The following is a 20,659-nucleotide window of genomic DNA, read 5'->3' on the forward strand; positions in this document are numbered from 1 at the left end:
ATTGCAAACAAATTTCAAATTAAAAGCCTTACATATAGTTTTCTTTGGAAGTTAGGAGACAAAAGTAAAAGAGAATTTTGAAAAAAAAAAAGATTTTTGGGGATTTATTTTTTTTTAAACCAAAAACTTTTTAACTTAGAAAAATTCAAAATTTGTATAAGATGAGAATTTTGGAAGACATAATATAATATTTTTTAATATATATATATATATATATATATATATATATATATATATATATTAAATTTTTTCTATATTTTTCAAAAAATTATTTTTCGTACAATGGAATCATTCCCAAAAAAACCTTATCATACCATCTATACTTATCATAACCATTGTGACAATTGAATATATTCATTACTAGGCCTAGGGGTGTTCAAATCCGAATTTGCTTAATAGAAAATTCTAAAACAAAATTGAACCAAATTCAAACTGCAAAAAATAGTATTTGGTTCGGATGTATTTTGGCTATTTTCTAACAGAACCGCGAGATTTGGTTCAGTTTGCTATTTGTATTATACAAACTGAACCAAACCGCATTATGTTATAAAATCTTACTGACTAATATTTTTTTTAGAGAAAATAACTAGTATTATGAGTATACTTTATCATATATATTTTTGTATGATATTTATTTTAATTTATATATCATAAAAAAACAAAATATTATTCATTTATAAATACTATTTTAACAAAATATATTTTATTATATTCTTTGTATAATATTTATCTACGAATACAATTTCATGTATATCATTCTTTAGACCTAATATAAAATTGTAAGACGCATTTTTATATATCAAATTATAAACTTATCTTGACAATTATAATCTTTTTTATGGTAATGTATGACCGATTAAACACAAAATTATATTTTTCCTCTATATATGTATGGATGACTCAATTTTTTTGTAAGAAACCGAACCAACTCAAATCGCATTAATTTGGTTTGGTTTGATTTTATCTTTGAAAGTTAACCGAACCAAACTGAACTGCACGTTTTTTCTATTGTGATTAGAATAATTTTTAGCGTCAAAACCGCATAAACCGTACCGCGAACACCCTTATTCGTTACTATAAAATTATGAATTTATGCAATATAAAAATCACTATGCATAAATTATTTTGAATTTAACGATTTAATAAAACCATGCTCTGATACGATTAAAGAGATTTAAGAGGTGTTTTTCAAACAAAAAAAATTGATCCTATTATTGAAATATAATCCTCATGAATGGATTTTGATTATACCATTAATCATAAATCAAATACAAAATAAGGATTCTAAATTATCTCTTGTAACGTGCTTTAACTTTGATCACAAACGTGAGTGCAAAGTGAAAGGCAGTACAAGTTATTTCCTGAGAATGACAAAAAAACTATAACTAGGATTGGAGGGGAAAGAAATTCTCTATTTATAGAGCTACCAAAACTCTAAAGCTCATATTTTAGACTTTTCTAAAATCAACCCAATCTTATTTATATTTAATTAAACTCTTTTTAATTAAATCAAATAAAATAATTTAATTAAATAATTTAATTTAATTAATTGTCAATTCTCATTTATTTAATTAAATCATATTTAATTAAATTAATTATATATGTTAACATTTTAAATAATTTAAATACTATTAAAACATAATTAATTTAAATCTTATTTTATTTAATATTCTATCCTACTATAAGTACTATATACGTGTGATCTTATAAGTACTCGTAATGTTGACAATAATATTAAATCACTTATTTAATATTATAAATAAGCGGTATCTAGCAACACATCATTGTTATCCAAGTGACGAGAATATCGTGTGACGAGAATAATGTGTACAATTACTCTTTTACCCTTATATCTATATTAAACACAAAGCATATGATGTGTCACTGTCACCCTTATATACAGGGACGGACCTATTGCTCACTACGCTAAATAAGTTATTTAATAGCGCTTTTTTATAACGCTTAAAGTGCTATTAACCGCGTCGTTATTGTAAACGTTTTTTGTTTAATAGCACTTTAAAAGCGTTATTAAAGTACCGGTTTTTAATACTCCCTCCGTCCCAAAATAAGTGTCACATTTACTTTTTAGATTCATTGAATATTTAATGTATCTAGTCTGTATAGAGACCAGATACATTAAATATTCAATGAATCTAAAAAGTAAATGTGACACTTATTTTGGGACAGAGGGAGTAGCATTTTGCCTTAAACACTACTGAAATGGATATTTTATACGTTTTTTATTTGATTTTGATAGCACTTTCAAACTAAGCATTGTTATAGGGCACATGTTTGATAGCTGTTATAGTTATATGGATACTGGCCCCACTTAAATCCAAAATGTTTTCTCTAAGAAATTGATTCTATAAATGTGGAGGAACATAGATTCAACATTGCATACCATATATAAAGCAAAAAAACTAATACTATTATAAAGCCTTCTTAAATATAGAGATATGTTAAGTATTTTAAATTTTCAAACTCCAACACATTATATTATATTAGTAATTTTAAGTTTTAAAACTTTTGTAAAAAAAAAAAAAGTTTTATAATTATGAGTGATAGAAATGAGAAAATCATTGGTTATAAAATATAAAATTTATTTAAAAAATTATGATGTGTCTTTGCACTTAAAAGTAATATATTATATATTTTTAATGTTACAAATATATATATATATATATATATATATATATATATATATATATATATATATATATATATATATATATATATATATAACATTTGCCTCCACTTAATAAATTTTTTGGGTCCGCCCCTTGCTTGTATAATCCAATATTATATTCCTTTATCTTCGAGTATATTTGATAACAACAAATAAGTTCAATATCTCATATCAACTTTATTAGAGCATGACCATGCATTTTACAGTCATACTCTATCAAAGGGAGCATAGATATTACTCATGTATATGTAGGAGAGACAAATATCATCAGCGTGTTTTATAGAGTAACCATCAACCATCTTTATGATCATCCTATGACAGACAATATTTGATTGGCAATAAAGTGCTCGGCTCTACATCTAGGGTCCCTAGTGGTTTCAGATCGAAGGCTTATATACACCATTATCACTATGAGAATAACTTATGACACTTACATAACAAATTATGTAGTATTCTCATAGTGGATCAATCTAGTATAAATATTACTCATAATATTTATACCTACGCGGAGACTTGATATCTAATATCTATGATCGGTGAGATACAATCACTAGTTTACTCAAATAATAGTCTTTATGTATTATTGTTGTCCTATTTGACAGTAAAGCTTGACTACAGATACTTTAAGAATAACGTCCTTATGTTTAATGAGAACTCACGATTAAGTCACACTTAATGAATCGTTAAACTGACTAATTATTCTAAGGACTTTATTATGTCATATACAAATAACATAATAAATATAATACCTAATATATATAAATAATATATACAATGTCATGATACAAAAAGCATATACATCCAATACTGGTCGGCTATTAAAGCTTACTTCAACAATCACCACCATTCAAACCTACACCTCCATCTCGTTCATAAATCTTTAACCACACGAACAACAATTCAACAAACAACAATCACCATCAACACAAAAAGTACAATACTATCACAAAACAACAAATACAATAACATCACTATCATTTTAATTAACAATAGTTTTGAACTTCAATGACACAAAATTCAAAGTAAAAAAAGAAAGTAGAAGAAGAGTAGAGAGATTTGTGTCTCCCTTTCTCACAGAAAAACGCTCAAGCCATCACCTTTATTTTAACTCAGAAATCGACCACCATCGTGCGCAAGAGATTTGCCCCTCCTTTCCTTGACGCAACACTGATGATAGACTAAACCATCACACTCAAAATCTACCAGAAACAATCTCGGCGCTTGAGAACCACTTCGTAATTGCTTCTCAGTGGTTTCTTCCTTCCTATCCTTCAACCAAACCCATAAAGTTTTCGAATTATGTTAGAGCTTCGTAAGCAAAGTTGTTGATAGAGGATCTGAATTTGTTTTTGAAATATCTTTGCAAGTATCTACGGTTTCTAAACCGATGTCGCAAATCATCGTTTGTTTCTCATTTTATTTCAATTTCAATTTTTTATCCCCGGTGTTCAAAGAACGAAGGAAAAGACAAGAGAAAAATGAAGCATTAGGATGAGCATGGGAAAAAAGAGAAGAAAAATATGGAAAAATTTGGTAGAAGAAACATAGACCTCCAAAATAAAATAGCGAAATTTAAAATAACAATGACATATTAAGGCTTAAATGTACTTTTGGTCTCTGTAAGTTAGCGAGTTTTTGATTTTTGTTCCTGTAAGTTTTTTTTTTTTGGATTTGAGTCCCTATATCTTACTTTTTGCTTGAGGTTTAGTCTCTAAAGCCAAAATCCGCAGGAAAATCTGCAGGTTTTCTACGGATTTTCCTGCGAATTTTGATTTTAGGGACTAAAACGAACGCGAAAGTGAAATATAAGAACTTAGGCCCAAAAAAGAAACTTACAGGGACAAAAATCAAAAACTCGTTAACTTAGCTTACAGGGACCAAAAGTGCATTTTAGCTTAAAAAGAACGTAATGTTATATAAGTAACCGATCAAAATAATGAGTGAATTATTCATGGTCAAATATTTAAAAAAATAATAATAATAATAATTCACATAGTTCCTAATAAGGTATGTTATTTTTTCTAAATGTCTCTCATTAGTAGACTCAATTTTTAAATATTAATAAGATTCAGTAGGTTATAATAAAACTCATAAGTTAAATATTAAAATGAACATAGGAAGTTAAAATTTAACATTATTCTCTTTATTTATTTTTTTATTAAAAGTCATTTTTCGTGCAAAAATTGTGTTTAAATATAAGTGGTTTTATAATTCAAATGAATCATTAATACTATTTTTTTATTATATCTTATGTATTTATTATTGTAGCTTATTTTAATTATTTAAATTTATTTTTATTACTTGTTAATAAAAAATAAATTTGTAAAATAAGTTATGATTTTGTTTCATACAATGTTAATTATATTTCTCTCTATATATGTGACATTATCAAAATGATATATAATTATAAATAGAGATATTACTTGATATTATAGTAATGAAAAACTTAATTAAGATTACTATAATGTTATTTTAAAAAAAATTGTTTTGAGGGAAATGTTTTAGACTTTTAGTACAAGGAAATTGATTCTTAGGAAATTACAATTGAGGTATAAATGGAAGGAAAAAAAACATAAATACATACAAAATGTATGAGATTATGAACTCGTTATTAATTGACATAATTTTCTAAAACTTGAAGAGGGCACTACGCCAAAATTAATATTTTGTATCGCTTTATTTAATAGTACTTTTAAAAAAAATGCTATTAAAAAGGAAAAAACACATCTACAATAGCACTTTATGTTCGGGCGCTATTATAAAATGCAGACTACATGATTTTAATAGCACTTTGTGAAAAAACGCTATTATTAAACTTTAGTAAGATAACACTTTTCTCAAAACGCTATTAATATTATACACAAAGATAGCACTTTTGACACAACGCTATTAATATTATACACAAAGATAGCACTTTTGACAAAACGCAATTACCTTTGTTCACTAAAACATCACTTTTGTGAAACATTAATATTAAACTATCCTATGTTAGCGTTTATACGGAAAGCGCTATTATTTTTATAATATATAATTAATAAAATTAAAAAACAAAACATGTTTCTATGTTAGTATCCAGATGAAATCACTATTTTTTATTTAATAAAATAATTAAATAATTAAATAAATAAATAAAATAAAACCAACACATGTTTTTTAGTGTATACTTTTCAGATCACAATTTTGGTCATTCACAACCAAAAACCCCTAATCTTCTTCTTCGCAAAAACTGGCTGATTCTTCTTGATCTTCGATGTCATGTTCCAATAACCCCATCATCGACTCACCATCTCCAGCCATCGATACAACACTGTGTCGTCGATTTCCCTCGCTAGCCATCGATTCTTCCTCGTCATCTATCGATTCTCCACCAAAAATAAAGAACAACCCCAACAACGTACTCTTCTCCATTCGTCGACTTAGAGCTCACGTTCTCTTTACCAAGATTCATCACCGGAAAAAGAGGAAACTACCTGAGACCGTACCGAAGTTGAAGTCTTCGTCGGAATCTTCAAAGGTAGGGATACAAATTCTTCTCTATTTTGAGCTTTTTTTCACTTATTTATTCTGTTTGAATCAGAAGTTTAGAAACATAGGGATTTTGGACTGAGATATCTTTGATCCATGCGTGCGGTTGCAATAGCAGCGTGTTCTGTTTGCATCGGTGTCGGCAATTTTGGTTCTCTGCTCCGATTTGTTTCTTTGTTTTCTTTTGATTTTGATATTGTATTTGTTATGGAATTGAAGGTTATGAGAGATAAAATTTGTGTTTTTTGAAAATTTGGAACGTTTAATAGTGATATTGTTGTTGTTAGAATGAAGGTGTAATGGTTGTGTTGTATACTTACAGCTTTAGATTTGTTTTGACTAGCCAAAGTCATTTCATTGAAAAGCTCAATATATGCTTTTAATATTTTGTAGGATACTGCCAGTTGTTTTAAAGCTCAAACTTGATCACCAAAAGAGTGTTGTGGACAACCTTGTCTCAAATACACGCGTAAGCTAAATCGTTTACTTGTTTTATTTTTTATTTGGAATGTGCACATCTCTTGTTTGTTGAAATGCCTAATTGATGATAATCTTAAACCAAACCAATTGTTATAAGAGAAATCCAATGGTTTTATGGCATATTAAGTAGATAATATAATATTTGAGTAACCTACACATTACTTTAGCAAAACAGAGAGAAGGTGAGATAAATTGGGAAAGGACTTACAAACTAGAATAACTCAGCCAGAACCAAACAATGTGAGTGTAGTTTCTGTAAAATTTTCTTTGAAAAATCTTTTGACCTTACCATTTCAAATGTGATTAGAACGCCACAGATCACTATTGATTCATTTATGAATTTAAAAAATGGCGCCTTGTCGAAGCGGAGCCAAAGCTTTATCGAGCGCAGCAGCATGACGAGCTTTAGTTCTGCTACGCTTTCTTCTGTTATGGCACCATATACTAAGTTGTCTGGTTGGAGCTCCCTGATGGAAAATTAGACTGATCTATCCATGGCGAAGAACTGAATAAGATGAGAAAAGTCTTATTCTTTTAGCTTCGAAACCAACTTAGCAATTCAACAATGATTGCGCAAAATGCTGATGATCGAGATGTATTTTTAAGGTAGGAATCATGGTTTATTTCACTTGTTAATGATGCTCCAACAGTGCAATCGGATCAATGGGTTGAAGTGTAACATCAATTGTTGTTTAATGAAAGATTAATGAGCTAGGTTGTCTGGTGCACTTTTGTTGCATGTAGATACTTTTTGTCCCAAAGGCTCACAAAGAGATGCTTTGAATTATAGATAAGAGTATAAATTTTATTAAGTTAGTAATTGTTCATTTGTCTTCGAGTATAGACTTTCTATGAGTGTCTGTTTATACGATCCCGTGACAGGGTGTTTGCTGAGTGGGTGCTTTGTTGGTATCATATTTGTGTTTTTTGTAGTTTGTGATTGAAGTTATATTGGATTTTGTTGCAGTTATGATGGTTTAGTATCAAATAATCTAATTAATATCAACCCATGCTAATGAAGGAAGAGATCCCTGTTGTAGTATTCAAATTGTAGCGTGACTGTGCGGTACCACTTACAAAGGTATGTGTTATATTGAGTGGGTACTTTGATGGTGTCATATTTTTATTTTTATAATTTGCGACTTTAGTTATGATGGTTTAATATCTAATTGGCCAATAATTATTAACCAGTAATAATGAAGGAAGAGCTTTCTACGGTAGTATTCGGAGGTAGCCGGTGTACCTCCTGATCCTTCTTTACTCACATGCCAAAGGTTTGCATTTTTTGCTTTCTCTCTATGTTAATTTAGATATTCTCGTGTCTTTTGGCAGGTGTTTTATAAATAAAACCTAACTAGACTGCTTAAATAGTTGGAATCAGAACAATGGACTGTGGTTAGAGAAAGTTGGCATACATATTTCATTGTAGAAAAGATGATTAGTGTTGGTTTAGGTGGTTTTTGCACGCATCAGTAAAACCACATGGCACATAGTCAAATGGATACCAAGAAAAGTTATAGTTACAACCATTAACAAATATTTTAATTAAAATATTTATCAATAGACTTGATTTATGATAACATAATTTTGATATGATGTAGCCAATTAAACCTAATTGGAGAAATTTAGATTGTTCTTGACTTGATTTATCCGTAGAGCTTACTAGATCTTTATGGGTCATGTATCTTGTAATAATTCATTATAAGATTTGATTCATGATTCAGAATATACATATTTTGATATATGATTTAAATCTCGATTAGATAATCATAATCAGTTCCTATAGTTTTAAATATTTAGACTTTAAATTGTAACAGTTCCAATAGTTCCTTAATACATATATAATTTGTAAACTTTTCGTTACTGTGGACTTTTAATATTCAGGCTTCATTTGATGAGAACATCATGAGCTGATTTGAATTTGTATTAAGGTTATCATATATTTGAGTATGAAGAGATATACAGGTCAATTAAAGAAGGGAAATGAAATGTAGAAGACTTGTCACTAAATAGTTTATTAGAATTATTGCTAAGGCCTCACCTGTCGCAACTGTTACATCATGTTACTCGTCTTCTGTAATGCTGCGCTTAAAAAATATGTTCTATAACTCTCGAAGCACTCCACTTGTACACTCGATTTTCTATGTCACGTCAACTTATGTTATAATATTTGTAAACAAGTGGATTTGATTTAAAATGTTATTTGGTAATGATGGATTATTACATATATGCAATGATAACTTAAAGTGTTATTAGGTATTTAATTGAATGTATCTTTTTGATATTTGCACAGCAAAAGAATGATGTTGTGTAAAAAAACAAATGTGTACTACAATAGCGTTTTTTAGAGAGTGCTATTAATGAAACATTATATAATAGCACTTTTAAGAGAGAGCGCTATCAAACATGTCTCATATATTAGCGCTTTCTTTGAAAGTGCTATCAAACATGTGTCATATATTAGCGCTTTGTTTGAAAGTGCTATCAAACATGTGATCTATAATAGCGCTTAATTTGAAAGTGCTATCAAAATCAAATCAAAAAACGCGCAAATGCCTACTTTGATAGCGCTTAAGCAAAAACGCTATTAAAAACCAATACTTCAATAGCACTTTAAAAGTGCTATTAAACAAAAAAAATATTTACAATAGCGGCGCAGTTAATAGCGCTTTTAAGCGCTATCAAAACCAAACAAAAAATGCTATTAAAAAAATTGCACTAAAATTATAGATTTGGAAAGTTTGAGACATTTTCAAAAATAAAACTCACTTCAAACTCAACTCTAGACAAGACTACTCTACTATTAAACTCACAATTCATGATAAAGACATTTTCATGATACATAGTATTCTCACCAATACAATTGTCATTACTAATATTATAGAAAAATAATCATATTCATGCTTAGGTAATGACCCAACCACATCCAACATGCACATATAGTATTCACAACTTTACATACACTCAAATTTCATTTAACACCTCACAAACTTAGTCAATATAATGAGTATGATCGCATGGAATTACATGCACAAAAGACTGAATGTTATAAATTAAACCAAGTGTCTTCTAAAATGAATAAGAAGTTAGTTAAATATATAAATTAAACCATCATAAGATATATAAACCATCATCACATCCTTATCCATCAAGTAACATATATTTCTTATCCACTTAATAGCTTAAGATTCTTATCTATTAAGTAACTTAGATTTTTTATTCATTAAGTAACCTTTGTTTTCTTATGCATAAATAAATAAATAAACTTAGCTATTAAGATTATTTAAAAACCAAGCCTACTTATCCATTGAGAAAGTATAATGTTTTGCCTATAAAAAAATTTTATATCCATTGCAGCAGTATCGACTCAAGTGAAAGAATATTTTTGTGAGATATAGCAAATTACTACAATTTTATTTGACCTTCCAAAATTAAATGCATAATTAAATTTTATTTATTGTGAAATTTTAATAATATATCTAAAAGCTCATAATGTATTGAGCTTTGTGAATTTTGGCTTATAACAAGGATTTAAAGAATCTTAACGCAACCGGAAACACTACGGACTAACAAATACTTAGGGTGCGTTTGGTTCGAGGTAAAGCGAGGGGAAGGGGAGTAAAGATCCTCTCCATTTCTCTAAAGAAATGGAATTGTCCATTACTATAGTTTTAATGTATAAATGTGTAATTAATGTCATAACTTTTAGAAATGTGTGCAAATATATCTTTTATTTACACTAAAACTATAGTAATTGACACCTCCATTTCTTTAAAGAAATGGAGAGGATCCTTACCCGGGGAAGGGAGGGAAGGGGAGGGGGGGAATATTTAAAATGAAATGTGTTTGGTTCAATTTTTAGGAGGGGAGGGGAGGGAAGCAAAATTCCTCCAAAGGACACTTTTTGCGTTCCCCCGAGGGGAGGGGATGTGAGTTTTAATATTTATTAAATTAATATATTTACTAAAATATCCTCAATTTTATTTTATTATTTTAAAAATATTATTTTCTTTCATGTTCCTACTTTTCTTTTTGTGATTTTCTCTCTATTGGTTCCATCAATTTATTATAATTATTCTTCACCTTCAAATTATTTTATATTTTTTTATTTAATAAAAATTATAACTACTATAATTTTTTGTTTTTTATTATAATTTAATTTATGTATTCAAAAGTTGTTATCAACGCATAGTTTATTTTGTGTCGAGAGTTATAATACGAATCAAGCGTACTCAATTCTTTTAATATTTTGCGATAAGTTATGATTTTTTAATCACTTAGTTATACAAATATTATTTCCAAGAAAATATTTATGAAATTTTTACAATTGAATATCATATCACTTATATAAAATTACAAGGATAAAATTGTAAATTATTATTAAAATCTCTCCCCTTCCCTCGTGAACCAAACATATTTTTAAACGGAATCTCTTCCCTCCCCTTCCCTCCCCTCGTTTGAACCAAACATATACTCCCTCCGGTCCCATTTATAAGAAAAGATTCTTTTTTTAGATACATTGAATAAATAATGTATCTAGATAATATGTTGTCTAAATACATTATTTATTTAATGTATCTAAAAAGAGAATCTTTTCTTATAAATGGGACCAGAGGTAGTATATAATTACAAAAAATCCCTCCTCTCCCCTCCCCTTCCCCTGCCTCCATTAAAATCTCTCCCCTCCCCCTCATTTGAACCAAACAGACCCTTAATTTAGGATGAAAACACATATTTGCAAGCAACAAAGATGTCAGATAAAATCCTAGAATTCATCAGATAGAGAAAAGTTTTGAATATTATTATGAAAAAAGATAATTTTGACAACCACTTCCAAGAGTGTTTAAATTACAGAAAAAGAAACCATAATGGACTTAAAGAAACTTTAATGGGTTTTAGTCCAAAACAGAAATAAAACAGAAAATTGCGTAAAATATAAAAATGCTTTCTGACGCATGACTTTTTCTTCGACACGCGCAATCATCTTTGTTATATCAGTATCCTCCACGTCAGAAGAACTCAAACGCAAGTTCTCTTTTTGATAAAGAGTCATATCTCCTTGATATTCATGAATGTCAGTAACATTGAGAGTATTGGATATATTCATGGAATCTGGGAGAGCCACCATATAAGCATTATCATTGATCTTTCGGGTCACTTTGAGCAGGGACCATTCTAGCGTAGTGGCAGTTTGTTGTAAGTACCAACTAGGAACCTCCCCTAACACAGAAACACCATCACATAGTCTCCTACATTGAAAACTTTAACTCACCCACGTTTATCAGCAGTTGCCTTATTCTTCTACACAGTAGCCTCTAACTTAGCATTGACAGCTTCTGTAACAACTACCATCTTCTCAGCCATTTTCTCAACTGCCACACTAACTCCAGGTGCCTTAGGCAACTTAACCAAATCAATCACGTGTTTAGGAAAAAAAGTGTAGACTAGAGAAAATAGTGATTTCCCTGTAGCAGAGTGCATATCACACTACAACAAAAAAACTCATATAACAATGGTTGGGAAAGACCTATAATAACGGTTGAACAATCGTTGTTAAGTAGGGTGTGGTTGTAAGTGGGTTATTTATAATCACGACCTATTGTTCGTGGTAGTAAACTGAATAGCGCGCTACATACAACCACTATTGTATTAAACAACTATTGTTGTATGTCTTTTAATAAATATATGCAGCATTAGAAGAAAAAAACAACAACTACAAGAAGAGTAACAAAAATAAGAATAAGAACAACAATAGAAATGACAGCAACAACAAGAACAACAACAACAACAACAATAATAATAATAATAATAATAATAATAATAATAATAATAATAATAATAATAATAATAATAATAATAATAATAATAATAATAATAATAACAACAACAACAACAACAAGAACAACAGTAACAACAAAAAAAATAACAATGACAACTAACATTGCTAACTTGAATTCATACTTTCCTTGTTTCATTCAAGTTGGAGAAGAGATGATGGAGTTCTGAAATTTGTTAATGAAAGATATGATGTTTTCGAGTTTTGTGTATGGAAACCCAAATTTTTTATTACTAGCATCTTAGTTCACCCAAAAAAAAATATAGCACACATAATAACATCATTATAATATGATAACTCGCAGAATTACGCAATTTATTCAACAATTTCATGAATTTCATGTTTATGTTTCAACTCTTCAAACCTCAATAATGGAATATATCACATAGGACCTGAACAATATTAATCACACATGAATTCAGCCATAAAAATCAAAAAACAACAACATCGAATCATCAATTTTTAGATTAACATATAATAACAACAAATTAGAACATGTTCAATACAATTTCTAGAGGAGGGTAAGGGTCCTTTTCTACCCTTCATGCAAAACACCAATATAGAAGCACTTCTCCCTTACCTCAAAATCAACAGAAATTGCTCGTCAACAATGGTGAATTCTCTTCCTCTTCCTAAGACTTTTGTCTTTCTAGCCTCTTTTTTCCCAAAACTTCTCACTTTCATGTACTAACACAATTAGGCTCTCCTAACCGCCTTTTTATCTTAACCTAATTATCATGTTTCTAATTATTCCACTATAGTACAAAATTATTTTTCCTTTCCACCAAATTATCTCCAATCTCTCCTTATTTCCAGTTCAACCTCAAACTCTATTATTTTCTCTCATTTTACTATTTATTTTAATATTAAATCTAATTTCTACCAAAATATCATTAATTAATTATTATTCCTATTTTTTCTTATTTTTCTAATACTTATACTATCTCAATTATTCTCCTCATTATAAAATTAATTAAAAGAATTTATTATTCTCAAACACTTCCACTAACCCAACCAACACACGTATTCATCAATTGAATAAAATAAGACATATAAATTATCAAACAAAAACAACTAAATTAAATTAATTAATTGAATTTGGGGTGTTACAGAAAACACCCTTTTGAATAAAATTACAAAATAACATAACACCAATACACCAAAATTTTCACTAGGGATTTTTCATTCTCAAAACATTAAAAGGTAACTTTCGTGAAAATAGATAATAGAGGAGAAGAGAATATCTAGAATGATAGAAAGAGTTTTATTTTGAAAAGTTGTATGAAATGAAATGAGGATAAGCATCAGTAAAAATATGGCTTAAAAAGGAAACAACTCATAGGCCTTTTTATAAGTTTCCTTTAAGCTTTTAATAGGTTAAAACTTATTTTAGTATATTAATCCTAAACAATTAACTCTAATTAATTAAGATACTATGAGACTACCCTAATCTATAAAAGAAAGGGGACAACTTCTCTACCCATCACAAAAAGGTGGGTAGTGTACCTCCAACCAATCACATGGTTCCATCTCATTTAACACATTTAATTATTTATTGAAATACTACAAATATTTATTGTTTTCAAAGCATTTTACAAAGGAGGTAACCTTACCCAACTTTTTGAGTTGGGTAGATAAGAATTCACCTAAAAGAAAACCCTATGACGAATATATTATTTAATTATTAGGTCATCTAACTATTTAGGAGGTCTTACAATTGCTTTAATAAATTGGACCATGTCCTTTATTGATTAAGGCGGCGAGTTAGCTACCCAAATTGATTATAACTATTTAGGTCATCCATTTCCCCTTTGACAGTTGTCCCCAAAGACTTCACCGAACACTATTTGACTAAAGGTGTTGTTATCATCAAAACTAAATTATGTTTGACATAAAGTGTTATCATTATCAAAACCAAATAATGTAACACCCCGATATTTAGATTTAATTATTTAATATATTATTTGATTATTTTGAGGTGATTATCTGAGTCATTGTGATTTGTCGATGAGTAGATGCGATGTTTATGTGACGTGTGATACTTATGATGATATTTATGTGGGGCAGTGGAATTAAGGCATTAGTTAGAATAAAAAAGTAATATAGTTCTAATTAGCATTATAATTTAAATAAAATAAGGAAATAATATGAGGTAGAGTTAGTAAGGGCAAATTAGGAAGTTCATAATAAAGGTCCCAAGGCTAACTAGGTAAAAAGAGGAAAAAGGAGAGAATTCTCATTAACGTAGAATTTTGGAGAAACGTGAAAAGAAGAGAGAGCTAGGGCAAGGAAAGGAGAATAACAACCATAGAATCGAGAGGAGAATCAATCAAGCTAATAACCTAAGGTAAGGGAGGTTATCCTAATTATTATATTTTTCTTAAGGGTTTGATAATTGAATGTTGGTTTTGGGTTTAGGATTTTATAATGAATTAGATGATCTTGATGAACTACCATGGTGAATTGTTTGAATTGTATGATTATTATGATGTGTGATGTTGTTAATTGATAAATTGGTGAATGATAACATGAACTAGAGTCAAATCCACCGTGTTTATGAATTTGAAGGTCTAGGGTTTGTTGGTGAGACTTGGAGACATGATGAACATTTGTGTTTTTGTGTTTAGAATAATTAATCCATGAGTAGACTAGGTTAGTAGACCTTAAATCGCAGAAAAATTGTGATTAAAACATGTTTTTGGGTGAAATATTGGGACTGGTTTGATGCAGGTCGCACAGGGTTTTCTACAGAAATTGCAGACCCCTCTTAGCGTGGTTAAGCCCGCTTAGCGCGCTTTTGAGAATAAAAGAAAGGTCAAGTCAATAGGCATCGCGCTTAGCGCGACACAGAGCCCGCTTAACACGGTAGTCTGTGACAAAAATTAATATTTTTGCAAAATGATTTCAGAATATGGAAGGTTATATTTTATTCTAATTTCTGAGAATTTTTTGAAATTTACTATACACGTTTTGGTAGGTTTAGAGGGAAATTGGTATGGAACCTGATTTTGTGAATTCATGTATTTTTATACTTGATTCTGATGATTGATAACATGAGAATAACAATGTGATTTTGATGAATAAATGAATGATATTCCATTTTGACTAGCCGTGGTCGTTGAATGTGTGACGTTGAGCATCATGCATTCATAGCATATTTGTAGGACGAAAGTCCAATGATATTTGTAGGAAATTTGGTCCAGCGACAGCATTTAATCTCACTGTACGGATTGAGTGTAATATTGTGATGTGCTCTGGTTCCAAGCGGGAATCGATCCTATGGTGGGGATCTTTGGAGAACGATGACAAATTCATCAGTAAAGTATTGGTACCACATGCATGAGCCCATTGATGTTGCATTGCATTAATTGTGATCATACATGATTGAATGGTGGTTGAGTTATTGTGGTATGACTGATTGAAGTGATGATTGTGATTGTTTTGTACGATGAGGTTGTGAATACGTGATGATGTACAGGTGGAAATAAGTATGTGAAGCATGAGGATATGTTGTATAAGTATATGTGTAGTTGTTGACTATTTGTTTACCACTACTATATTTATTTTTTATGTCTTATATAATGATTATGAAATACTCACCCTTTTTGTTTGAATGTTGCCTCCACGTGGGTAACACACGGGTAATCAGGAGTAGTCCGCTGAAGTTAGAGGATAGCTTTGTGGAGTCATTTTTTACCGTTTACTTAGAATAAAGGAGTCTTACTCTGATACGTAACATCGGGGCGGGATTGTTGTGTTTGGAACTATTATGTCAACCTTTGTTTATTTTGAATTTGATGAATTACCTTTCACGGGATTATGATGTTTTGAGTTATGACTCATGAACTATAAAGTTCTTTTGATGTTTTATGAAGTTTATTAAAGATGTTTTAAATCATGAATTCTACTACGAGATATCATGGTTTGCTTTTGTGATGTTAATAAAGTATAGTTTTAAAATAAATTTTGAGAACCCGTGTTACAGAGCAAGACCTGTTATTATGAAGTTTATATGACGACGTGACATCCTTGTTGGTGGTTTTAAATTGATTTAATTCGTATTATATTGCAGATAGTCCTTGTGGGTTAAAAGGATGTTACAAATAGCATCAAATGTTAGATGTACTTGCACAATACTTAGATTCACATTTCCCCCTTCTACTATACAAACAATTAATAAAAGATTGACCAATCTGACTATTATGCCCTTAGTTAAAATTTTCTTTACAAACAAAAAAGGGCAAATCGGTAACTAACAAAATCACATATCACTTTTTCAACCTTTCAATAACTAAGCGCCAATTGTCGGCCTCTCATTGGTCCAACTTTTTAACTTTTCAATAACCAACTTTTTCTCCCCAACACACTTCTTCTCTCTCTTACTTAAATTTTCAAATTTCTTTCACATTTCATTTTCCCACACTTTCTTACTTTCATTTTAATTTTTTTTTTCATTTAATCACAAAAATTATTAATAATCTATTTTTTTTAACTTTAATAAAATTAAATATTTATTTATCTCACGGGTCACTATCAATACAATATTTAATTTATTTTAATCGATCATTACACACTTTCTCTTTCTTAATTAAAATTTCAAATTTCTCTCAAATTTTCTTCCCACACTTTCTTACTTTCATTTTAATTGTTAAAATTTCATTTTTTTTATCTTCAACTTCCAGATTTTTTTTTATATAATTAAATTTATATAATATTTTTCATTTGTAATTAAATCATTTATTTAAAAATTATATGTATCTAATTAATTTCATACAATATTAAATAAATTTATCCGTGCGGAAGCACGGGTATCTTACTAGTTTTTTTAATGATGATAATGCATCTCTCAAAGAGGTGGTAAAATATTTTAAAAAATCTAGATAAAATATTGGAGTGGTTAAAATCTCCCTCATAAATAAAGAGAGTATAATTTACTCCTCTTGAAAGTATCCTCCCTTTTTGGCATTATAGAAAAGGAAGAAGTAAATACAACAACCGCGTAGATCACTGAATAACTCATAAGAGGAATAATTTACTTGATAAAGAGGTTGAAATAAGCACAGGGGGAGGCACACGTATGAAGGACATATCATACTTTTGTCCATAGATGGCGACATCCAACTTTGAAATCTGTTCTTTTAGAATAAGTCTTTCGTTGAGTTTCCCTTTTTCTATAAAAAAAACTCTTATCACACAGTGGGTAAACTTCAAACCAATTCTTCCCCTTGATTATTACTAGAACCAACCTCCACTTTCAAAATTGAGAGGCAATTATGAAATATATTTCTATCTTGTTGAGATTCCATTCTAAAAGTAATTCTTCAAACATGAAATCATTTCTCTTTCGGAAATTATTTTTTTGACATTTATTTCAATATCAGACATCGCCGGCGCTTTGATTGGCACTGTAAAAATAATATTCCTGATTAAAGGGGATTTAAGCAGGTTGGCAGTGACATTCGGTGCCGGAAGGCTATCGACCACTTGTCTGTAGTCTGCATCAAGGAAGTGCTACAGATCTTGGATCAGGTGGACACTCCTTCATCCTCCCTTATTGTGAAAGAAAACAGTGCATCAGGATTGCTAAAACGTGTAAGTGAAGGATGAGGTATTCTCCAAAAATATCACCATTTGAGATCAATAAAAAAAAACTGGAGTATGAGGTTAGTGTTCTTGGTGAAAAGTGAGAAAGAGTGTTTTTGTTCTTTACCGTTCCGTGTGAGAGAGAATTAAGCTTCAACGAGATGAACTTGAGGCCGGAATTAGTGTCCAACTTCAAACTGAAGATTATCCTATGCACATCATTTCAGGGTGGCAAAAATCCTAGGCTTCAGAGGCAAGTCTTTAAATAGATAGTGCAGACGGGAGGTTTGCCTTCAGAATTCAGATCCCCTACAAAGTGATATGACAGATCAATAACAACTTCTAGAAAGTTCAGGTGCATGCCATCAAAAACCAAAGGCTAAATGTCACACCGTGCATACATAAAATGAACAATGTAAATAAAGAACATGTAGTCCGATCCATTTCAAAACTTGTAGAGTTTCATAAACCAAGTTGCAATAAATTAGACATAAATATGAACCCATAGAATTCAAAACCAAACTGATACACCTTTTACAATTTAAAAACAAAAAAAAAATAGCAGAAGGAAGAATTGAAATGTTGGTACTACACTCAGACAGGCTCATACTGCACCAAATCATGGTTTTGAATAAAGATGTTTCATTCTCAAAAAGATAAAGTAAAACCAATGGAATAGTTATATTTTTTAAATAAGGTCTATTCACGAAACGCAAATACATAAAAGGAAGCAACCAGGCACCCGATAAATTATATGTTACAAAAAATGTAGAGCCCTCAGATCTCATACCTAAGCTTATATATATCATCTGCTGTTTATAACACAGGTTTCGCTTACAGCCTTTGTGCACCATCTAAAATAAATAAATAAATAAACAAAGAATATATATGTGAAGAGAGAGATAGAGAGAGACCGAGAGAGCGACAGAGAGAAAGAGAATGTGAGAAGCAATGGTGCAGGTCAGGCTGTGAACAAAACCATGTAGCCACTCAAATAGTGTATTTCATCATCATTGGGCAGTAAAAGATAGCATGGAGCAATAAACTGTACTTTGTGTTTTAAACCAATAAATTAAAAAGCACAAGCAATGCATAATCCGTTGTGGTCCAATGCAGTCCGATGCGGCCGTTGCAGTGATATGATGCAGTCATTGCAGCGTTATGATACATATTTTAGTGTGATTTAGGATCACACCGCAATTGCAACATTATAATGCGGTTTTTAGTGCGATTTAGGATCACACCGCAATTGCAGCCGGATGCAGATGTGGATATTACCTCAACCGCAATGGTTATAAACACTTCAAAACCTCAACATGAGCATTCATAACCGGTTTGTATACCAAATCATACAACATCACAAAAAAGTGTGTTGAGTTCATTCAAATTACCTATAAATAGATGTGGTTCATTCATCCATGTAAGCATCTCATGAAAGAACCCTCTTGTATTTGTCAAATCTAGCTTTAAGAAGCATATTTCCATCAATAATACTATTAAAACTGCTCATATCATAGTGAAAATATCACCATTTACTCCATCTAAAAATAATCAGCATAACAGGAAATAAAATACATAAGACAGCAGTGATATCTATGGTGGATAGTGGACCATGACGGAGAACCAAAAAGTCCGACATAAAGCCCGACATATGGCGCCTTCATATCTGCATATTGCATCTATTCCGTCCCTTTCAAATATAGGATCACCAACAGTTAACAGAAAATCAGCTATAGCTCGAATTCGAAGTGCATGCTCTCGAATTTGGAGGGCATACTCAGATATTGAATGATTACCTTTCTAATTAACTTTCCAAAAGTTGTTACACTTCTTTTGGTTATCTCTAATCTGATCTGTAACAAACAAATGCAAATATAACCTGAACAAACAACAACAAAAAGCAACAGCGTTGGGGATAATATCACAATACAGAAAATGGGAAGAATTTTTAAAGCAATTATAGTTAAAATTAGATTTAACATACAAACCCTAATCTTATAGCCAACAAATGAATAAAAACACAGATAAAGAACAGATCCAAATCATTCAAATCTCATAGTTAATATTCTAAACTAACACACTTCCAGTAAAAATCAAATCAAAAAAGGGATTTAAGTACTTAAGAAGAAGAGAAAGTACGTATAATATATTCAGATAAGTAATTGCAAATTTTGAGTCACTTAGATTCTTTCAGGACAAAGGGGAAAGGTAGATGATGCACAGTGTTAGATGTATGGTAATTTTTTTAAGGGTTACATATACAATACCGTCGTATAATATAGGGCGAATTTCGCTTTACCATGTAAAATATTTTTTCAAATATGTTTTTTTAGTGCAAAAGTTAGAATTTTTTTTAAATAATTAAGTATTAAAAAAAATTACGTAAATAATCACGTTTCGGAGAAAATTATGCAAATAATCATGTTTTAAAAATAGTTAAAGTGGATCAGCCAAGTCAGATGGCGTCTCCATTCAACTTTTTAGAGGAGGAGCCATGTGAGATGGCGCCTATGTGCATCTGTTTTGCACTGAGATGGCGCCTATGTGAG

General features: G+C 30.1%; 1 long non-coding RNA gene across 1 annotated transcript; it reads right to left on the reverse strand.

Annotated features, from left to right (window-relative positions):
* Window positions 1-17,421: 17,421 nt before the first annotated feature.
* Window positions 17,422-20,340, reverse strand: LOC131653084 (uncharacterized). The gene is made up of 3 exons (XR_009298963.1): window positions 19,502-20,340; window positions 18,238-18,419; window positions 17,422-18,077 (listed from the first exon to the last, which is right to left on the reverse strand). It is a non-coding gene; the product is annotated as an uncharacterized LOC131653084 (long non-coding RNA).
* Between the last annotated feature and the right edge of the window lie 319 nt (window positions 20,341-20,659).

This window comes from Vicia villosa, linkage group LG2 (genome assembly GCF_029867415.1).
Source record: "Vicia villosa cultivar HV-30 ecotype Madison, WI linkage group LG2, Vvil1.0, whole genome shotgun sequence".
NCBI lineage: Eukaryota > Viridiplantae > Streptophyta > Magnoliopsida > Fabales > Fabaceae > Vicia > Vicia villosa.